This window comes from Hypanus sabinus (genome assembly GCF_030144855.1).
Source record: "Hypanus sabinus isolate sHypSab1 chromosome X2 unlocalized genomic scaffold, sHypSab1.hap1 SUPER_X2_unloc_15, whole genome shotgun sequence".
Lineage (NCBI taxonomy): Eukaryota > Metazoa > Chordata > Chondrichthyes > Myliobatiformes > Dasyatidae > Hypanus > Hypanus sabinus.
In genome coordinates, this window is record NW_026778985.1 from 620,157 (window position 1) to 628,997 (window position 8,841).

Here is an 8,841-nt window from a genome sequence, read left to right on the forward strand (position 1 = left end):
CGACGGGAGTGGGACGGACAGTCCGTGAGCAGGGTGGGTGGGATCCTTCACGGTCCTTGTGTGGATGCTACGTAGCCCCCTCCCCGATGGGAGTGGGACGGACAGTCCGTGAGCAGGGTGGGTGGGATCCTTCACGGTCCCGGAGTGGATGCTACGTAACCCCCTCCCCGACGGGAGTGGGACCCACAGTCCGTGAGCAGGGCGGGTGGGATCCTTCACGGTCCCGGTGTGGGTGCTACGTAGCCCCCTCCCCGACGGGAGTGGGACGGACAGTCCGTGAGCAGGGCGGGTGGGATCCTTCACGGTCCCGGTGTGGATGCTACGTAACCCCCTCCCCGACGGGAGTGGGACAGACAGTCTGTGATCAGGGTGATTGGGATCCTTCATGGTCTGACTCGGCGGTCAGTGGCCACATAACCTGGACTTGTGATCTCCACCGGCTGCTCATACGACCATCCACCTCCTGCTCCCACGGCTTCCTATGACCCTGATCAGGAGCTAAGCAGGTCTTACACCTCGCCCAAGGGTGACCTGCAGGATAGCAGAAGGAAGGAGTGTCTTCCACCTCCTTTGGTAGAGACGTTTCTTCAACCCCATCACGCGAGCCTATCTGCCTCCACTTTAAATATACCCGATGTTGCGGCCTCCACGGCCTTTTGTGGCAATGAGTTCTGTTGGTTCATGGCTCTCTGGCGAAAGGAATTCCCCCTCATTCCAGTTCTAAATGGATGTCCTTCTCTTCTGAGCCTGTGCCCTCTGGTCCCAAACTCTACCACCCCCCTACCGCCACTATAGGAAGCATCCAGTTCGACTCCTATTACACTGCCAGCCACTCTTTCTTTCTTTCTTTCTTTCTTTCTTTCTTTCTTTCTTTCTTTCTTTCTTTCTTTCTTTCTTTCTTTCTTTCTTTCTTTCTTTCTTTCTTTCTTTCTTTCTTTCTTTCTTTCTTTCTTTCTTTCTTTCCTTCTTTCCTTCTTTCCTTCTTTCTTTCTTTCTTTCTTTCTTTCTTTCTTTCTTTCTTTCTTTCTTTCTTTCTTTCCTCCTTCCTTTCTTTCTTCCTTTCCTTTTGTTCTTTCTTTCTTTCTCTCTTTCTCTTCTCTTTTTTCTTTCTTTCTTTCTCTTTCTTCCTTTATCTCTTTCCTTCTTTCCTTCTCTCTTCCTTTCTTCCTTCTTTTCTTTCCTCTTTTCTTTCCTTCTTCCTTCCTTTCTTTCTTTTCTTCCTTTTATTTCTTTCTTTCCTCCTTCCCTTCTTTCTTCCTTTCTTTCCTTCTTTTGTTCCTCCTTTCTTTCTCTCTCTCTCTTTTTTCTTTCTTTCTCTCTCTTCCTTTATCTCTTTCCTTCTTTCCTTCTCTCTTTCTTCCTTTCTTTCTTTCCTTCTCTCTTCCTTTCTTCCTTTCTTTCTTTATCAATCTTTTTATTGATTTAAAAAGAGAATATATATGAGCAAGAGGAGAATTATCTCAAATACATATCAACATCAATACACAGATGGTGAAATAAACGTTAGCATTAATCTGATGTAGAGTGTATAATGAAAAAGATAATTAATTCTCCTCTTATCAATTCATAAAAAGAAAGAAGGCTTTTTGAAATCTTTATATTTCCCCTGCTATTCTCTGCTAACAAAAAGAGAATAAAAAGGATTGGGCAACCTATCCTGAGAGTAAAACCAAGAAAGACTTTCTGATCAAATGCAAAACTTTGAAAAGATAACCTGAAGAGAGTCAGTACAAAAATCAATAAATTAAACCGTATGAAAATATTGAATAAAAGGTTGTCAGGTTTCCTCAAATTTAGAGGCTGTATCAAACGTCCGACTTCTCATTTTCTCTAAGCTTAGACAGGACATGATGGAGGAAAACCCCAGCCTTTCGAATCAGTTGTGTGTTTTGTGTGTCAGTTCTACGCTCTCGCCTAGCGATTTCGATATCGTCAGCAGCGGCCTGGGAAACGCGGGCCGTCGGGGCCTGTGAAGTGACCCGATTCCCTGCCACCGCCGCTGACAGAGGTGTGGCCGGAGATCGGAACATCAAGACGGCAGCCTACGCTGGCGATGAGGGGGGCGAGGCGGCAGGCCGTGAATCCCCCCCCCCCTCGCTGTGGATACCCCTCTCTCCCCCTCGTTAGCGAGATGTCAAAGTGGTTTCTGAAGGATTCTGGAGTGCGGTCTCTTTGGGGAGGGGAGGTGCTGGAACTAGTGGGGAGAGGGAGAGAGGTTGATGCTCTGCTGTGCTGCCTGTGTGTGGGAAGGGGGAAGAGGGGCTTTGTGGTTCTAACATTTCTCTGTCATTCATTCTTTGCATTTTTTCCTTCAAAGGTTTCAATAGGTACTCTTATTGTCAAAGAAATGTATACGATATACATCCTGAAATGCTTTTTCTTTGCAAACATCCACAAACACAGAGGAGTGCCCCCAAAATATGAACGACAGTTAAACGTTAGAACCCCAAAGACCCTCCAGCTCCCCCTCCCACGTACAAACAGCAGCATAGCATCAATCCCCCCACCCCCAGCAGCAAAAAAAAAGCATCGGCACCCCCACCGAGCACTGAATCGTGCAACAAAGCATCAGTAAAGACACAGACTTGCAGCACCCCAAAGACAACTCGTTCACCAGGTAATTCGACATATCATGGAGGCCGGTGACCAGTGGGGTGCCTCAGGGATCTGTTCTGGGACCCTTACTCTTTGTGATTTTTATAAATGACCTGGATGAGGAAGTGGAGGGGTGGGTTGGTAAGTTTGCTGGTGACACAAAGGTTGGGGGTGTTGTGGATAGTGTGGAGGGCTGTCAGAGGCTACAGCGGGACATTGACAGAATGCAAAACTGGGCTGAGGAGTTCAACCCTGATAAGGGTGAGGTGGTTCATTTTGGTAGGTCAAATACGATGGCAGAATATGGTATTAATGATAAGTCTCTTGGAGGATCTGAGGGATCTTGGGGTCCGAGTCCATAGGACGCTCAAAGCAGCTGCGCAGGTTGACTCTGTAGTTAAGAAGGCGTCCGGTGTATTGGCCTTCATCAATCGTGGGACTGAGTTTAGGAGCCGAGAGGTAATGTTGCAGCTAGATAGGACCCTGGTCAGGCCCCACTTGGAGTACTGTGCTCAGTTCTGGTCACCTCACTACAGGAAGGATGTGGAAGCCATAGAAAGGGTGCAGAGAAGATTTACAAGGATGTTGCCTGGATTGGGGAGCGTGCCTTATGAGAATAGGTTGAGTGAACTCGGCCTTTTCTCCTCGGAGCGACGGAGGATGAGAGGTGACCTGATAGAGGTGTACAAGATGATGAGAGGCATTGATCGTGTGGATAGTCAGAGGCTTTTTCCCAGGGCTGAAATGGTTGCCACAGGAGTACACAGGTTTAAGGTGCTGGGGAGTAGGTACAGAGGAGATGTCAGGGGTAATTTTTTTACCCAGAGAGAGGTGAGTGCGTGGAATGGGCTGCCGGTGACGGTGGTGGAGGCGGATACGATAGGGTCTTTTCAGAGACTTTTGGATAGGTACATGGAGTTTAGTAAAATAGAGGGCTATGGGTAACCCTGGTAATTTCTAAGGTAGGGACGTGTTCAGCACAGCTTTGTGGGCCGAAGGGCCTGTGTTGTGCTGTAGGTTTTCTATGTCTCTTTACCACAGACTCTCTCTAACAAGGGAAAAAGAGGTGTCCCCGTTTCACAGCAAGAGGGGAGACGTAACAAAACATTACGGGGTTAAAAGTCTGACGCATCACTTTTTCCCGAGCCCTGCGCCCAAAGAACTCGGGTCTCTGGTCACACTGCCTTCGACCCTCCGTGTCCCCCCGCGACGCACCGAATTCCTGCAGAGGCAACGACCTCCAACCTGCCCGCCTCCAGACACAAGAGATCCCAGGCCTCCCAAGGCCCGCCAGACTCTTAGGCCGCGTCCCACCGGACAACGCCGGACAACGGCCGGTGGGGAAACCCCGAGAGCGGGTCCCATCCACACAAAGAACCGGAGTCAGCGTGTGACTCCTGAGAGGGAAACCCTGAGGGGGGGAAAAACAGACTTCAAAGATGGAAGTGGAGCTGTTTCCGAAGATGCGAGCAAAGGAGTCGCCGTTGGGCGCCATCGTCTCCCCCTCCTCCTGTTTCGTGGATGCCCGTGAGGGGGGGTAAGAATTTCAGGCTTCGTACCGTGTATGTCCTCTGTTAAGGAGTGAGACCTTGTTGGGTTGTTTGGCAGCTGGACATGACAGCAGATTTTGAGCCTGGTCTTGAAGGCCGCCCGGCATGTAGGTTTGGATCTCTGTCAGAGCTTGTCCGGCAGGAGATGGCTCCAGCTGCACGCTGGATTAGATAACTGATAGATTGGGTCTTGTCAGACACCCTCATTGCCCATTCAGTAAGGGTAGTCAGCCGGTGACAGCGCGCAGAAACTGTCGTGGCCAGGGGCAGTGTTGTGACAGAGAGAGAGAGCTAGCTAGCTTCCTTGGCAACTCTCCTGTGGCTGAATCCTAACCCCCTTGCTTCAGACCTGTCTCAGCCGCCTCCTGAATCGTGCTGGGATTCCTCCTGGCGTTTGTCAGCGTTGCTGACGGAGAGGAGCGGAGTTCGTTATCAGAGCAATCCCTCGCCTTGCCGAGGAGAGGCACGCCCTCCCCCTACCTTGAGTGAGAAATCATTGCACTCACCCTTGCAAGCGGAACACGGGGCTACACCTGCCCCCTTCACCTCCTCCCTCACTACCAAATCGGGGGCCCCAGCAGTGCTTCGGGGTGAGGCGACACTTCACCTGTCATCCACCATGTTGAATGCTCCCAGTGTGGCCTCTTGGACGAGGGGTGATTGATAAGGCCTAAGGTAGAAGGAGTCAGTTTTAGAAAACCTTACACATTTATTTTTTAACATAGTCCCCTCCGACACTCACACACTTAGTCCAGCGGTCGTGGAGCGTACGGATCTTGGACCTCCAGGAAGTGTCCACAGATGGGTGACTGATAAGTTAGTGGCCTACGGTAGAAGGAGATGAGATATACAGCTCTCGTTACAGGCGCGTGCAGGTCATCTCTTTGATTATGCAGAAAGTTTGAAGTTAATAACAGTTAATAACTCATCAGGGGTGATTAATAAGTTCGTGGACTAAGAGATGAGTTATTAACTTCAAATTTGGAATACTGTATATTGAAAAGAGTGAGTTAGTGTCCAAAGCTTCAATGTCCATTTGGGAATCGGATGACAGAGGGGAAGAAGCTGTCCCTGAATCACTGAGTGTGTGTCTTCAGGCTCCTGTACCTCCTCCCTGATGGCGGAGGGGAAGAAGCTGTTCCTGAATCGCTGAGTGTGTGTCTTCAGGCTCCTGTACCTCCTCCCTGATGGCGGAGGGGAAGAAGCAGTTACTGAATCGCTGAGTGTGTGTCTTCAGGCTCCTGTACCTCCTCCCTGATGGCGGAGGGGAAGAAGCAGTTACTGAATCGTTGAGTGTGTGTCTTCAGGCTCCTGTACCTCCTCCCCGATGGCGGAGGGGAAGAAGCTGTTCCTGAATCGTTGAGTGTGTGTCTTCAGGCTCCTGTACCTCCTCCCTGATGGCGGAGGGGAAGAAGCAGTTACTGAATCGCTGAGTGTGTGTCTTCAGGCTCCTGTACCTCCTCCCTGATGGCGGAGGGGAAGAAGCTGTTCCTGAATCGCTGAGTGTGTGTCTTCAGGCTCCTGTACCTCCTCCCTGATGGCGGAGGGGAAGAAGCTGTTCCTGAATGGCTGAGTGTGTGTCTTCAGGCTCCTGTACCTCTTCCCTGATGGCAGAGGGGAAGAAGCTGTTCCTGAATAGCTGAGTGTGTGTCTTCAGGCTCCTGTACCTCCTCCCTGATGGCGGAGGGGAAGAAGCTGTTCCTGAATCGCTGAGTGTGTGCCTTCAGGGTCCTGTACCTCCCCCCTGATGGCGGAGGGGAAGAAGCTGTTCCTGAATCACTGAGTGTGTGTCTTCAGGCTCCCGTACCTCCTCCCTGATGGCGGAGGGGAAGAAGCTGTTCCTGAATGGCTGAATGTGTGTCTTCAGGCTCCTGTACCTCCTCCCTGATGGCGGAGGGGAAGAAGCTGTTCCTGAATCGCTGAGTGTGTGTCTTCAGGCTCCTGTACCTCCTCCCTGATGGCGGAGGGGAAGAAGCTGTTCCTGAATAACTGAGTGTGTGTCTTCAGGCTCCTGTACCTCCTCCCTGATGGCGGAGGGGAAGAAGCTGTTCCTGAATCGTTGAGTCTTCAGGCTCCTATACCTCCTTCCTGATGGCGGAAGGGAAAAAGCTGTCTCTGAATTACTGAGTGTGTGCCTTCAGGCTCCTGTACCTCCTCCCTGATGGCGGAGGGGAAGAAGCTGTTCCTGAATCGCTGAGTGTGTGCCTTTAGGGTCCTGTACCTCCTCCCTGATGGCGGAGGGGAAGAAGCTGTTCCTGAATCACTGAGTGTGTGTCTTCAGGCTCCCGTACCTCCTCCCTGATGGCGGAGGGGAAGAAGCTGTTCCTGAATCGTTGAGTCTTCAGGCTCCTATACCTCCTTCCTGATGGCGGAAGGGAAAAAGCTGTCTCTGAATTACTGAGTGTGTGCCTTCAGGCTCCTGTACCTCCTCCCTGATGGCGGAGGGGAAGAAGCTGTTCCTGAATCGCTGAGTGTGTGCCTTTAGGGTCCTGTACCTCCTCCCTGATGGCGGAGGGGAAGAAGCTGTTCCTGAATCACTGAGTGTGTGTCTTCAGGCTCCCGTACCTCCTCCCTGATGGCGGAGGGGAAGAAGCTGTTCCTGAATCGTTGAGTCTTCAGGCTCCTATACCTCCTTCCTGATGGCGGAAGGGAAAAAGCTGTCTCTGAATTACTGAGTGTGTGCCTTCAGGCTCCTGTACCTCCTCCCTGATGGCGGAGGGGAAGAAGCTGTTCCTGAATCGCTGAGTGTGTGTCTTCAGGCTCCTGTACCTCCTCCCTGATGGCGGTGGAGAAGAAGCTGTTCCTGAATCGCTGAGTGTGTGCCTTCAGGGTCCTGTACCTCCTCCCTGATGGCGGAGGGGAAGAAGCTGTTCCTGAATCACTGAGTGTGTGTCTTCAGGCTCCTGTACCTCCTCCCTGATGGCGGAGGCGAAGAGGCTGTTCCTGAATCGCTGAGTGTGTGTCTTCAGGCTCCCGTACCTCCTCCCTGATGGTGGAGGGGAAGAAGCTGTTCCTGAATCGTTGAGTCTTCAGGCTCCTATACCTCCTTCCTGATGGCGGAAGGGAAAAAGCTGTCTCTGAATTACTGAGTGTGTGCCTTCAGGCTCCTGTACCTCCTCCCTGATGGTAACAGTGAGAAAAGGGCATGCCCTGGGTGCAGGACGTCCTTAATAATAGACGCTGCCTTTCTGAGACACCGCTCCCTGAAGATGTCCTGGGTACTTTGTAGGCTTGTACTCAAGTTGGAGCTGACTAGATTTACAACCCTCTGCAGCTTCTTTCAGTCCTGTGCAGTAGCCCCTCCAAACCAGACAGTGATGCAGCCTGTCAGAATGCTCTCCACGGTACAACTACAGAAGTTTTTGAGTGTATTTGTTGACATGCCAAATCACTTCAAACTCCTAATGAAGTATCGTCATTGTCTTGCCTCCCGGATTTCAACATTTCCAGCCGGGTCGCTGCTTATTCTTGTGATTGTAGCCTTGTTGATTCTTCCACGGAGAGAGCAAACGGAACATACCAAGTCCAATGTGCGGACGGCCCCAGACACTGTGTGGGACAGAGGGGGAGAAACCCACACGGATGTCAGCTAGCCGTAAGAAGACGTGATCCTCTGTCACCCACCTCCGTGCGTGGAAGACGGAGAAAGGAGCAGGGACGTCTGAGAAGTCAGAAACGGGAAATCAAAGGAATTCTTAGGAGTTTGGTTCTGAGCGTGAGCGGAAGCTCTATCACGAATTGTAACTTCCGGTTCACATCTTCACTGTTACGCTGTACTTATTTTTGTTTGGCAGTTCTGTGGGAGCTGGTCTGCTCTGCTTTCAGCCTGTTGGGGCTATTGTTGAAGATCAGGGATGATGTGGAACACCTGCCGTCCAACTGGCTGGAGGTTTTACTCTGCGGCGCGCGGCCCGGTGGTTAGGGTGTCGGACTGGCGATCTGAAGGTCGTGGGTTCGAGCCCCGGCCCGGGTGGTTTGTTGTGTCCTTGAGCGAGGCACTTAACCACACACATCGCTCCGGTCGGCCCGGCTGAAAACGGGTACCGGCAAAACACTGGGGGTTAACCTCGGGATAGACTGGCATCCTATCGGGGTGGGGGGGGGGTATCCTCGTACTCTCAGTCGCTTCACGTCACAGAAACCGGCATAAACACCGGCCTGATGAGCCTAAAGGCTCGGGGGGGGGGGGACAGACTGTGACTTTTTTTTTCTTGCTGAGGGACAATAAGCTTGGTTTTGGGGCTTGTCTTCGAGAGGAGAGGAAGGGGGAAGTCGCTGAGGAGAACCGGTCGTAGCGTAGCGATACGGTGGGAGGCCCGTTTGTTCGAGATGGATCGCGAGCGACGCTCGGAAGGTGGTGTGTGTGTGTGTGTGTGTGTGAGTGTGTGTGTGTGTGTGCCTGTGTGTGTGTGAGTGTGTGTGTATGTGTGTGTGTGTGTGTGAGTGTGTGTGTGTGTGTGTGTGTGAGTGTGTGTGAGTGTGTGTGTGAGTGTGTGTCTGTGTGTGTGAGTGTGTGTGTGTGTGCGTGAGTGTGTGTGTATGTGTGTGTGTGTGTGTGAGTGTGTGTGTGTGTGAGTGTGTGTGAGTGTGTGTGTGAGTGTGTGTCTGTGTGTGTGAGTGTGTGTGTGTGTGTGTGAGTGTGAGTGAGTGTGTGTGTGTGTGTGTGTGTGTGTGTGTGTGTGTGTGTGAGTGTGTG